Here is a 10916-nt window from a genome sequence, read left to right on the forward strand (position 1 = left end):
TTCGGACTGGTGTGAGGTGGTACCTCATTGTAGTTTTGATTTGCATTTCTCTATAATTAGCAATGATGAGCATCTTTTCATGTGCCCATTGGCCATCTGTATGTCTTCTTTGGAGAAATGTCTATGTAGGTCTTCTGCCTGTTTTTTCATTGGGCTGTTTGGGGGTTTTTTGTTGTTGTTGAAATTGTATGAGTTGTTTGTATATTTTGGAAATTAAGCTCTTGTCGGTTGCATCATTTGCAAATATCTTCTCCCAGTCCGTAAGTTGTCTTTTCGTTTCCTTTATGGTTTCCTTTGGTGTACATATAGCATCCTTTGTTCTAATTACTGGACTACTTGTTTAGCTTCCTCCTAAGTTCTGTGACAACAGGAAATGTGTCTCATATTTACCTGATTCCATATTTACCTGATTCCATAACTTATGCTTGACAAAAAATTTTAATATCTGTGCTGTAGTTGGGTCACTTGCTTTGCCTCCATTTCTTAGAACAGTTCTTTTTCTTTATATTCCAAAGCCCCATATGTCTTCTCCCAAGGTTTTTTTGGACATGAAAAATTGTGTTTTTCAATGACTCTAACTGGTTTCGTTTCATGGGATTATCACAGTTTATCTTTCAGGGAGAGAAAAATTGACTAAGAAATCTGATACATTTATTTATGGAGTAAACCTGTTTAAAGAAACATTATCTTTGTCGTTTCAAATTTGATTACTCCTTTCAGGTTGAAGTAGATGGGGGAAAGTTCCTTTTCACTGGAATTCTGCCTTTAGGAACCTTATCAGTTGAGTTTTGTAGCTAGACCAGGCCCTGGTGGAGAAAAGAATGCCTTAAGATATAGCTGTTTGTTTTCCTGCCTCAGAAGTAAGATCATAACATCCTACTGTCTCAGGGACTAAGAAAGTTAAAAAAACAAGCAAACAACCCGCCCCTCAAAAAAAAACAACCCTTTTGCTCAGTGTAATTACAAGCACATTGAAGTAAGGATTGTGCAGTGAGGGTTCTAGGACTATTTCTGGAGCTAAGCTATATTTCTATGGTTTCATTATCTGCAAACTAAACATGATGTACCGGGTCCCTTCTACATGAGAACTGTTTACTCCTACTTGTCTTACAGTTTCATTCTGTCTTTTGCATCATAAGGTTCTTCTTCTTGACTGGAATATTCCTATGAACCTACAGATATTTCAATGTCCTAAAATTTTTTCATCTCTTTTCTTGATCCACACACCTCTACAGCCACTGCAAGAAATAGCTCATCTTTCAGTTAAAAAAAAAAAAAATCTTTGTTCTACTAAGCATTCCATTAGAACTTACTTTCTTTTCCTGCTCCATGGCTTCTGGGATCTTTTTGTTTTAAAAAATAATTATTTATTTATTTATTATTATTTTGGCTGTGTTGGGTCTTCGTTTCTGTGTGAGGGCTTTCTCTAGTTGTGGCAAGCGGGGGCCACTCTTCATCGCGGTGCGCGGGCCTCTCACTATTGCGGCCTCTCTTGTTGCGGAGCACAGGCTCCAGATGCGCAGGCTCAGCTGTTGTGGCTCACGGGCCCAGTTGCTCCGCGGCATGCGGGATCTTCCCAGACCAGGGATCGAACCCGTGTCCCCTGCATTAGCAGGCAGATTCTCAACCACTGCGCCACCAGGGAAGCCCGGCTTGTGGGATCTTAATTCCCCAACCAGGGCTTGAACCCAGGCCCTCGGCAGTGGAAGCACGGAGTCCTAACCACTGAACCGCCAGAGAATTCCCCCATTAGAACCTATTTAAAACAGGAAGGGATGGGGGTCTTTGGATACATAGCATACATTTTATCATGAATCCTAATAAATCCTAAATTTGTTCTAAGTTTTAGTATTTACTATCCTTGTGCTAACCTCATAGCCTCAGAATTTTATGCATTGCTATGGCATTTACCAGTTCTCTTTAAGGATATATATATTTAATTTAAGGATATATACAATATGTAATATGCATAATGTAGTATATGTTTAGATGCCATTAGAATGCTGCTTTCTCTATGTGGCCTATCTGAATGTCCAAATCTACCTTTCATCTTTGTCTTTTCTAAATCTAAGCAGAAACCTTTGTTTTATAGGTAGACTCGTCACACAAATTTGTTTCTAATATCAGCAGATTCAGAAAACACAGCTTGTGATCCTAGTTTGAAATTTTATGCTTTGTAGTTTAATATATGCCTATTTACTGCTTGGAAAAAAATAATCAGAGTGTACAGTGGTTAATCAAATATTCACCATTCCTACAGACATCTTCAGTATCATTTTCTCAATAGCAAATATTGAAAACATTAGCAGCAAATGCTTGTTTATGTCTGTCTTGTCTTATGTGAAATCTAGGCTGTATGAATAAAATGAGAGCTTTTACTTTTTCAGGCAAATCTGTTTTCAGTATAGTCATAGAGAAATCAGTTACCATGACTGCAAGATTAGTTGGCCATTTATTCACTTATTAAATTACTGTTTAGCAATAGTCATTCCTACTTCCTCGCCCAGGGACACGATTTGACCTTTCATTTTGAATTGCTAAGTGAAATTATAAATTCATGTATTCAACTTCCTACTTGAAAACACTGGTTTTTATGTTTCCTTGGTTATCAAAGTTAATTTTTTTAGATTGATTTTACTCAATCTTGTTACATGAGCTCTTGGGGGTGGAGTCAGAGGTTTTATTGGTGTCACAAGAACTCATAAAAGTTAATTGACTGCCCACAATGGAAACTGAAGTCTCTTTTCTTTGAAAATTATAGCATGCTGATGAATGTCTGATACTGACATTGCTACCGCTCACCTATGGGATTGCTTGAAATGAATTCAATCCAATCATCTAGCAATGACCAGATGCATTCTACTTACTGCTAAAAGAAACCCACCCCAATTAAGTTTGAGGTAGAATTGTAGTAGCTATTCATTTTTGCTCTGATGGCCAAAAATTTTTACATTAAAAACAATGCCTTTAGAAGTAAGAGACATGCAATATTTTCACATTATTTCTGTCAATGAAAAAACGTTGCCTGCCATATCAGTAAACAAAGGATGTTACAGCCATCAAGCCATCATATTACAGCCACTTCGACGGTGAGCCCTGAGGGAACTCAAGATAGAAACAGGATGCCCGCCATCAAGCCCTCGGCCACTGCAGCCCACCCGGCAATGACCCTGAGGAGACTCAGGATGGGAAAACACAGGATACTGGCCCAGATAGCTGAGGTGCACATCAAAGGAATGATTTCAGTGAGCCCAGACTTTTGTATTTTACCATACACAGAAAAGGGCTAAATTCATTAACCTGAGACGTCTGGTTTTCTTTAATTAACAGTAATCTTTTGATGTTCCGATTACGTGGTCTTTGTTGCAAAAACTCCTGTATATCCTGGCTCCTCCCTTACCTCTTCAGAGGAGTCCCTCAGAGCTACCTGAGAGCGTGAGTCCCAGGCTTAAATCCTCAGTTTTGCCTGCCAGATAAAACATAATTCTCAACTTTTAGGTTGTGCATTTTTTTCAGTTGACATTTCAATTGCTTAATACTTCGACTCTCCTGTATGGAGTCTTGTGAGGTACTTAAAGAAAGGTATTGGAATCTTTGGGGCCTCTGGAAGGAAATATAAAATTAATTCACTAAAATAAGACATACTATAATACACTATAACTCTCATAAACACTGAAAGAATGATAATGATTGAAATAGCGTGGATTTAGGTGATATTGGTACCGCAAGAAGTAAGGAACACTTGGTGTGATTGCCTTCATACAATTTAAAGCTTTTATTTTCTGTGTATGTTAATCTCTTCTTTTGCAAAATGCCTTTGTATGTCATTAGACCCTTCTGAAGAATTGAAAAGGAGATGACGAATGGATAAATGCAGTGCTGCATATTACTTCTAGCCACCAATATTTGTAAACTAATGCTAGTCTAATGTGTGTATACCAAGCACACTAGCTCAAAGGTTAGGTTATGGAATCATCCAGCATCCTAACTCAACCACTGTGACATTTGAAATATCACATATCCTTTCTGGTCGGTTTCTTTACTTACAAACTAAGGATGTTTAAGGAGATGATCTATGATTCTTTCCGGTATGTAATCTATTTTGTGTTTCACTGATCAGCTGTCTGTTATCCGTTCAGTCACAGCTGTGATCATTTAAAGGTACACAGTTCTTCATGACAACTGGGTTCAGAAATTTCAAGAATATTTGAATAAATATGCTAAATATGTTAGACTTCAAATCTATCCTATTCCTTTCCTAATTTTGTTAAAAATAACAGTAACAACAACAACAACAAAACCCTTTTCAAGCCAGAATGGCAACATTTACCAATCCTGAAAGCAGGATTGCCATTTTTCTATTAGATGCATCTGATTATACAAATAAAATGTAACTAAGAACCCAGTTCTGCTTAGAGCTGGTGATTATGGTAGTGGAATTTATAGAGAAAGGAATCACAAACTATCCTAAACATAAACCCCAGCGTTAAATAGAAGGGCTTGATCATCTGAAAGTATAAAGTGCCTCTCACTCCTGCCTTTATCCAGTGCCACTCTATCATTTATCTATTCTGGCAACTTAACTTTTTTACCTGAATGGTAAGCAAATTGAGTTTGAAATAGGAATGTAAAGGGACTTGTGTTTAAGTCATTATGAATAACAATGGTTGGCAGGTTGCACTGATTCTTACTATTTTAAAAAAAGCAGTGTTTACCTTCTCCCCGATGTTTAGGAATAAAACAGCTTTCCATCAAATACGGACATACATCTGTGACCCTAAAATAAGGTGGTTTGAGACAAGGGAAAAGCTGTGGGAGCTGGGTAGTCTTCTGTTATTAATCAAAAGCCCAAATGGAGCAACATCTAGGTTACCCAGGAAAACTACAGAGGAAATTGATGTTTCCTTGACTCCCAAGAGGTTCAATCGTAATGACTGTGGAGAAGTAATAGTGCTAAGTACTTCCTTCCACACATGAATAACCTTCAATATTTGTATCGCAATTTACTATCTTGAATAGGACCCTTGCAGTCCTCTTACTTTATAAAGAAGGTAGTTACAGTGTATAACTAGATGAGTGGAGTATTTAGCATGATTTACGACAAAATCTCTATCACAGGGTTTTAAAAGAAGGTAGGTTGGAGAAAATTTCCAGAGCATCTGAAAGTTTTATTCATTGCAAACATATTGTGTAATAGTCACATTATACTAGACTACGGTTTTGTTAGCCAGTATAGACATATGTATCTATATCATTCCATGAATATTTATGTTGAACGGTGGCAAAATTCTATGCCAAGCCAGCTTTGGCCTATATGCACCTATTTGTTTGTTCCCAGCTGACAGACTATAATAGATGGCCTACCAGTCTCCTTCTGTATGTTTTGTGCATGATCCTTCTTGAAACGGTTACCCTTCTTTCAACACGCCACCCCTGCGCCCCTCCGCCAGCACTCATACTGAGCTGGCTTTTGCTCAGCCTTCAAGATGTAGTTCCAGTGTTCATTCTTGCCATGGAGTCCTGAGTCCTCTCACACCCATCCTGCTGGATCAGGTGCTCTGTCTGTAATTACCTCTCTCAAAGCACAGCATTACATCAGTATCAATAAAATGTTATATAATATCAAATGTTATAATTTGTCTTTCTCTTCCAGTAGACTCTGAACTCTGAGGGCAGAAATTTGTCTCATTTATCTTTGTACCTTGTATAGCACTGTGGCCAACATAACATATAATAAGAGGTCTGCAAACAAAATGAATAAAAATATCAGAAATAACACTTTTTCCCAGAGGGACTATCAGAGGGGTGAAATTGTGGCCAGTGTCAAATGTTCATACCACTGGTTTCTCTATGTATAATAGATGTACTACTACAGAGGTAACTTAAGTGTCTTCAAACAGAAACATATGGTATAAATAAATTGTCTAGGATTATCAAAGAAACAATATAATTAAAAGCTAACAATGAGTTATTGTAATATAAGTTTTCAACTTTAAAAAATCTAATTACCTGTATTATTTGTGTGTGTGTGTGTGTCATCTTAGCTTTAAATTAAAAAGAATCCTGGGCTAAGTATAATCTATAAAAATAGTGAATCAATATTTTTACACCTGAAACTAATATAATATTGTAAGTAAACTATACTTCAATAAAAAGTAAAAATATTACTCTATAACTAAACTCGGAAGTTTGAACCAATGTACTCTTTTCAGCAGGTCCAAATTTACTCTGATTATTCTGGGAGAGACCCTCCAACTGTTAGTCATATTACTGCTATTAGATACTACTAGCATGAGATGGTGAACTGTCTTCTTTTCTCTGATATTCAAGCCATTTATGTTCAACTATATTCTTTAAAGATTAAGATCAATCTTAGTGATGCTTCCTCAGTCTCTACTGTTTGAGGGCAAGATCAAAGAGCATGTAATACCATGGGTGGAACTTCAATTTAAAATTTTTTTGCCATTCCACCACTCCTCCCCCGCCATTTTTTAACTTTAAAGAATGTGCCTTGCCAAGTGATTTGCCTTACATTGAAAGACAATTTTAAAGCAATTTCAAGTACATGACAAAATATCTAGAAAACAATTTCCTTGCTTGAAATGTGATTGTCTAGAAAGACAAATTATAAAAACCTGACATTAAAAAAAATGATTTATTATAATATTTGCAAGTGTCAGACAGATTTCCATATCAGGTAGACTCTTATTAGGAATCTTGATTTCTTTCTCATACAAGTCTTTCAGAATGGATTTAGAGCACTTATAAATATTGTTTTATAGTATTTATATAATGTTTAAATGATGTTTATAGTGTTAAATAACGTTTAATAATATACTCCTGATTTATAGTACAGTTTACTTCCGTAATTTTTGGTCATAGTCTATTAGACTCAGATTTTAATACTCATCATTCATTTCATAATTTAAAATTTGATGGAATCATCCCTCCATGGCCTATATTGTCCTAGGCACTAGGTGAGTGGCCACGGACAAAGGTGAACTTGTGAAGCTTGCGGCCATCTGGACTGAAGCTTTCTGGTCCAGGAATATTTCTTTAGTCTTCTCATTTTTCTGTCCATCTGTCTTTGACAAAATCTTTAAAATGTGGGGCCTATGAGGACAAGTGATATCGGAGAATTATTTGCTAGTGAAAGGGGTGGGGATTGTGGGCTGCCCAGCACAGGGGGAGGGAGGAAGAAAATAGGAGAAGATGGGGAAAGTCAGTCGTCTTCCGGCTCCTTTGGAAGCACTCAATACTGTGCCTCTCTTCCTGGTTGCTTTTAAGATTTTCTCTTGTTTTGATTTTCAGCAATTGATTATGCCGTGCTTCGGGGTGATTTTGTTTGTATTTGTCCTGTTGTAGAGTTCAGTGAGCCCGAATCTGTAGGTTGATATCTCTCAGCAGACTTGAAAAATTCTTTGCTAATATTTCTCAATTGTTCCTTCCGTCTCCTCTCATATCACCTTTTGGAACTCCAGTGAAAGGTGTCAGACTTTGAGAGAATGTCCTACATGATCTATTCTTTCCATTCTTTTTCTCTCTGTGCTTCAGTTTTGACACTTTCTATTAAACTGTCTTTGCATGCACTAATCCTGTCTTCTGTGCTGGTCTACGGTTCAACTTATTCAATCAATGAGTTCTTCATTTTAGATATTTTTTAGTTATTGCAAGATGCAGTTCTAGAATTCCCATTTAATTTTTTTAGATTCAAATTCTGCATTTAAATATTCCATTTTTTATCTAATTTGTCTACATTTTCCTTATCACATTGTTTCCTTTATCACATTAATTATGTTACATACTAACTCCTACACATGCATCATCTCTGAATCTCATTAATTTTTAAAATCTCTTTTATCACCCTTTCCTGCTTAATTACATTTTGGATGATATTGTCAGGCTCCACACTATCATGTCTTCCTTTTAAGAGGTATAAATCTTGTTCTGACAGTCAGTTAAATTATTGGCAGATCACTCTGATTTTAGACTTTGTTGGAGCAAGTCTGTTTTGTTTTGCCCCTTCTTCTAAGGTGTGACCTTTCTGGGCTTGGAATCAAAGACTAGATTGTTCACTAAGGTCTCTGCACCTTGGTTTAGCCCAAACTCCAACCTCTATCTCCCCAGACTTGTGTGGTGTTCTCTCCTGGGCCTCTTGGAATTTTGCCCAGTGGCTATACAGCTTAGAGGTCAGCCACGGACCTGAAGGGAATTGTTAACACAGATATTTGGAGTTCCTACTCTAGTGTTCTCTATTGTTTGAGGACACTCTCTTCAAATCCTACCTGCCCTGGAAACCCCAAAGACTTGCATCTTCTTGCCAGTAAGAACCACTGCCCTTTGTTTGGACTCTATTTTCCTGCACTGAGGTTTGGAAGATGCCCTCCAGGAGAGCTAGGAAGAGCATAGGGCTGACCTTCTCTTCTCTCCTTCTCTCAAGGATTGCAGCTATGCTCCAGTTGCTGTTCAGTGCCTGCAAAGAGTTGTTTACATGTTTCGTGTTTTGTCTAACTCTTAACTATTGATGACGGGTTTTTTTTTTTTTTTCTTTTCACTTTTTAAAAAGGATTTAATCAGAAACCTCCATCAAGAGCTCTCTGAAATATGTTTTACGTTATAAAGTTTTAAGCATTCTTTCAAACCAACTTTCTTCAAGTAAAAACTTGATGGCGTCATCAAAGCCACGTTGATATAGTGATTCCATTATCCTCTTGCTTGGTACGAAAAGGGCTTGGTTAAGCCTCACCTAGTTTGCCATGGACAACGGTATGTCCTGGTTGGCTTTTGATAATATAAATTATTTCAAAAAATTTTGTCAAAAAGCCTTTTTTCATGGAAAATTCATTATCTTTAGATTATTAGGCAATCAAATTCCTACCTTATCTCCCAAGAGTGTTAAAGTGGGGATTGGGCAGAATAGGGTAAACTTACTGTTTTTGAGTTTTTATTTCCAACCCATTAGCCCTGCCAATATGATTTTCAAACTCTTTGCTCTATGGTACCTTCTGTACAAGTTCAATGACTTTCAGTTCATTTGAGACAATAGATTTCATATGGATTTTCAGTCTCCTTAACCTCTGCAGCATTCATCATTAGGAACAACTGTGCTATTCTTAATATTATCCTCCTCGTATTATTTTGAATTTGTACCTCTGATAATATTTCATCGGCTCCTTTACTTCATATCCTCTGTAGATAGAGCGTTTCTTTCCTCAGAGCACATTCTTTCTATATTCTCTCTAGCCATTTGAATAGACTCCTGTGGATTCAACTATCACCACTAAGCAAATGGTCTAAATTTGGAGTCCTGAACATTTTCTCAGCGTCATGCTTCAAACACAGACTTCTTTGAAGCTATGGAATTATTGAAATATGTTGGGAGGTGCATTTCTGTTATTATTTTGTAGAAAATTCATAGCAATTTACCCAACATTTGTGGGAATCCCTTTCTTCCTCCCAAATCCTTTCCCAGTAAGTACTTAACTCCTTCTTAAGCTCTATAAAAGCAAAGGCAGTATCTTATGCATCTGCATAGACTCTGCTGTACTCAGGACACAGCTGATAAAGATTTTCTTGAGTAAGTGTTTATCAATTTGTCCATTTAAAATTCCTGTTAATATCTCAAGTACAATTGTTCTTCTAATCACCAAGTGGATTTTGAGTATTCCCTTTTTATTTGTTTTAAGAGATGAATCTGTTTATTATGAACATGTAGCACAAATATATCTCTTAGAGAAGATTTACTTGTTTACAGAAAAAAAAAACCTTGTTCGGGGTGAGGAACTGGAACTCGTGGGCATGGTGGCAAGCAGGAAGATGAGCAACAAAGGAAGCAAAAGAAGGGGTAAGTGTGAAGTGAGGGGAGTCAGGAGTCTGGAGGGCTGGGTCCTGGGAGGGATAAAGTCAGAGGAAAACCATAAACACTTTTTAGGTACAGGAAAATCCTTTCCGTGGCTGGAATCTCTTTGCTTCAGTATAGAACCCGTTTTCATCACCCTCAAATCTCCAGCTGAAACTAACTGCGTTCATGAATAACATGGGCAAGTGTTTTATATTTTACTTTACTTTGATCTTTAGAATTTGAAGGGCACTGTGTTTCACATCAAGACCAAACGATCAAGGACTGGAGAGATCAGCTATCAAGAGACAGACGTGACCACAAGAACAATTTTCCGGAATCTTGGGAAGAGCTGGAAGCTTTCATAAGCTATGGAATTCTAAAGTATCTTACCTGGAGGATGGCAGGGAGGGTCTCAGTTAATGACTAGATAATAGTGGCTTTACCAAGTACCACTTTGAAAGTATTGTTAAGTGTAGTTTCTTCTTTATCTTGGTATTACTTGAGCTCCTCAAGGATGAAATCCTACCTTATACTTTCTTTTGGTTTCTTCTTCCCCCATCCCTAAAACACAGACAGGTGACTTATAGGATGAAGTTTAGAATTGGTCAGTTTGAATAAATGAAATGGATAAATGATGAATTTCAGCTATTTCCTCACCCTTTAGACCCATTAAGTGAGCAGATTACCCTGATTTCAAAGTTGTTTCTTTTTTTAAATTAGAGGTGGGAAGGGACTCTCCTAAATATGTTGCCAATCATATAGGTACTGGGAAACTAGTTCAGTAGTTTTCAGATTTTAGCATGCTTCAGAATGAGCTGGAATGTTCGTTAAAGCAGATTTTGGGGGCTCCACACAGAGATCTGGGAGGGGGGGCAAAACCTTTGCACTTCTAATAAGTTCCCCAGAGATGTTGATGCTGCTGGTCTGGAGACCACACTTTGTGAACCACTGATCAAGGTGATATATTAAAACATACAATGTGCTCTTCACCGAAAACATTGCAGGAATGTTCTTGAAATGCCGAAAAATATCCTTCACTTCCCTGTAGCGTAACAAAACAGAAGGTACCCATATT

General features: G+C 37.2%; 1 protein-coding gene across 1 annotated transcript in view; it reads left to right on the forward strand.

Annotated features, from left to right (window-relative positions):
• Nucleotides 1–10622, forward strand: part of PDE6H (phosphodiesterase 6H) — an 86647-nt gene extending 76025 nt beyond the window's left edge. The window contains exons 8-9 of the mRNA XM_036866545.1: nt 9755–9844; nt 10078–10622. The gene's annotated coding sequence lies outside the window, so the exon portion shown is untranslated. The remainder of the gene's footprint in view (nt 1–9754; nt 9845–10077) is intronic.
• The last annotated feature ends 294 nt before the right edge of the window (nt 10623–10916 follow it).

The sequence above is a fragment of the Balaenoptera musculus genome, chromosome 10 (genome assembly GCF_009873245.2).
Source record: "Balaenoptera musculus isolate JJ_BM4_2016_0621 chromosome 10, mBalMus1.pri.v3, whole genome shotgun sequence".
Taxonomy (NCBI): Eukaryota; Metazoa; Chordata; class Mammalia; order Artiodactyla; family Balaenopteridae; genus Balaenoptera; species Balaenoptera musculus.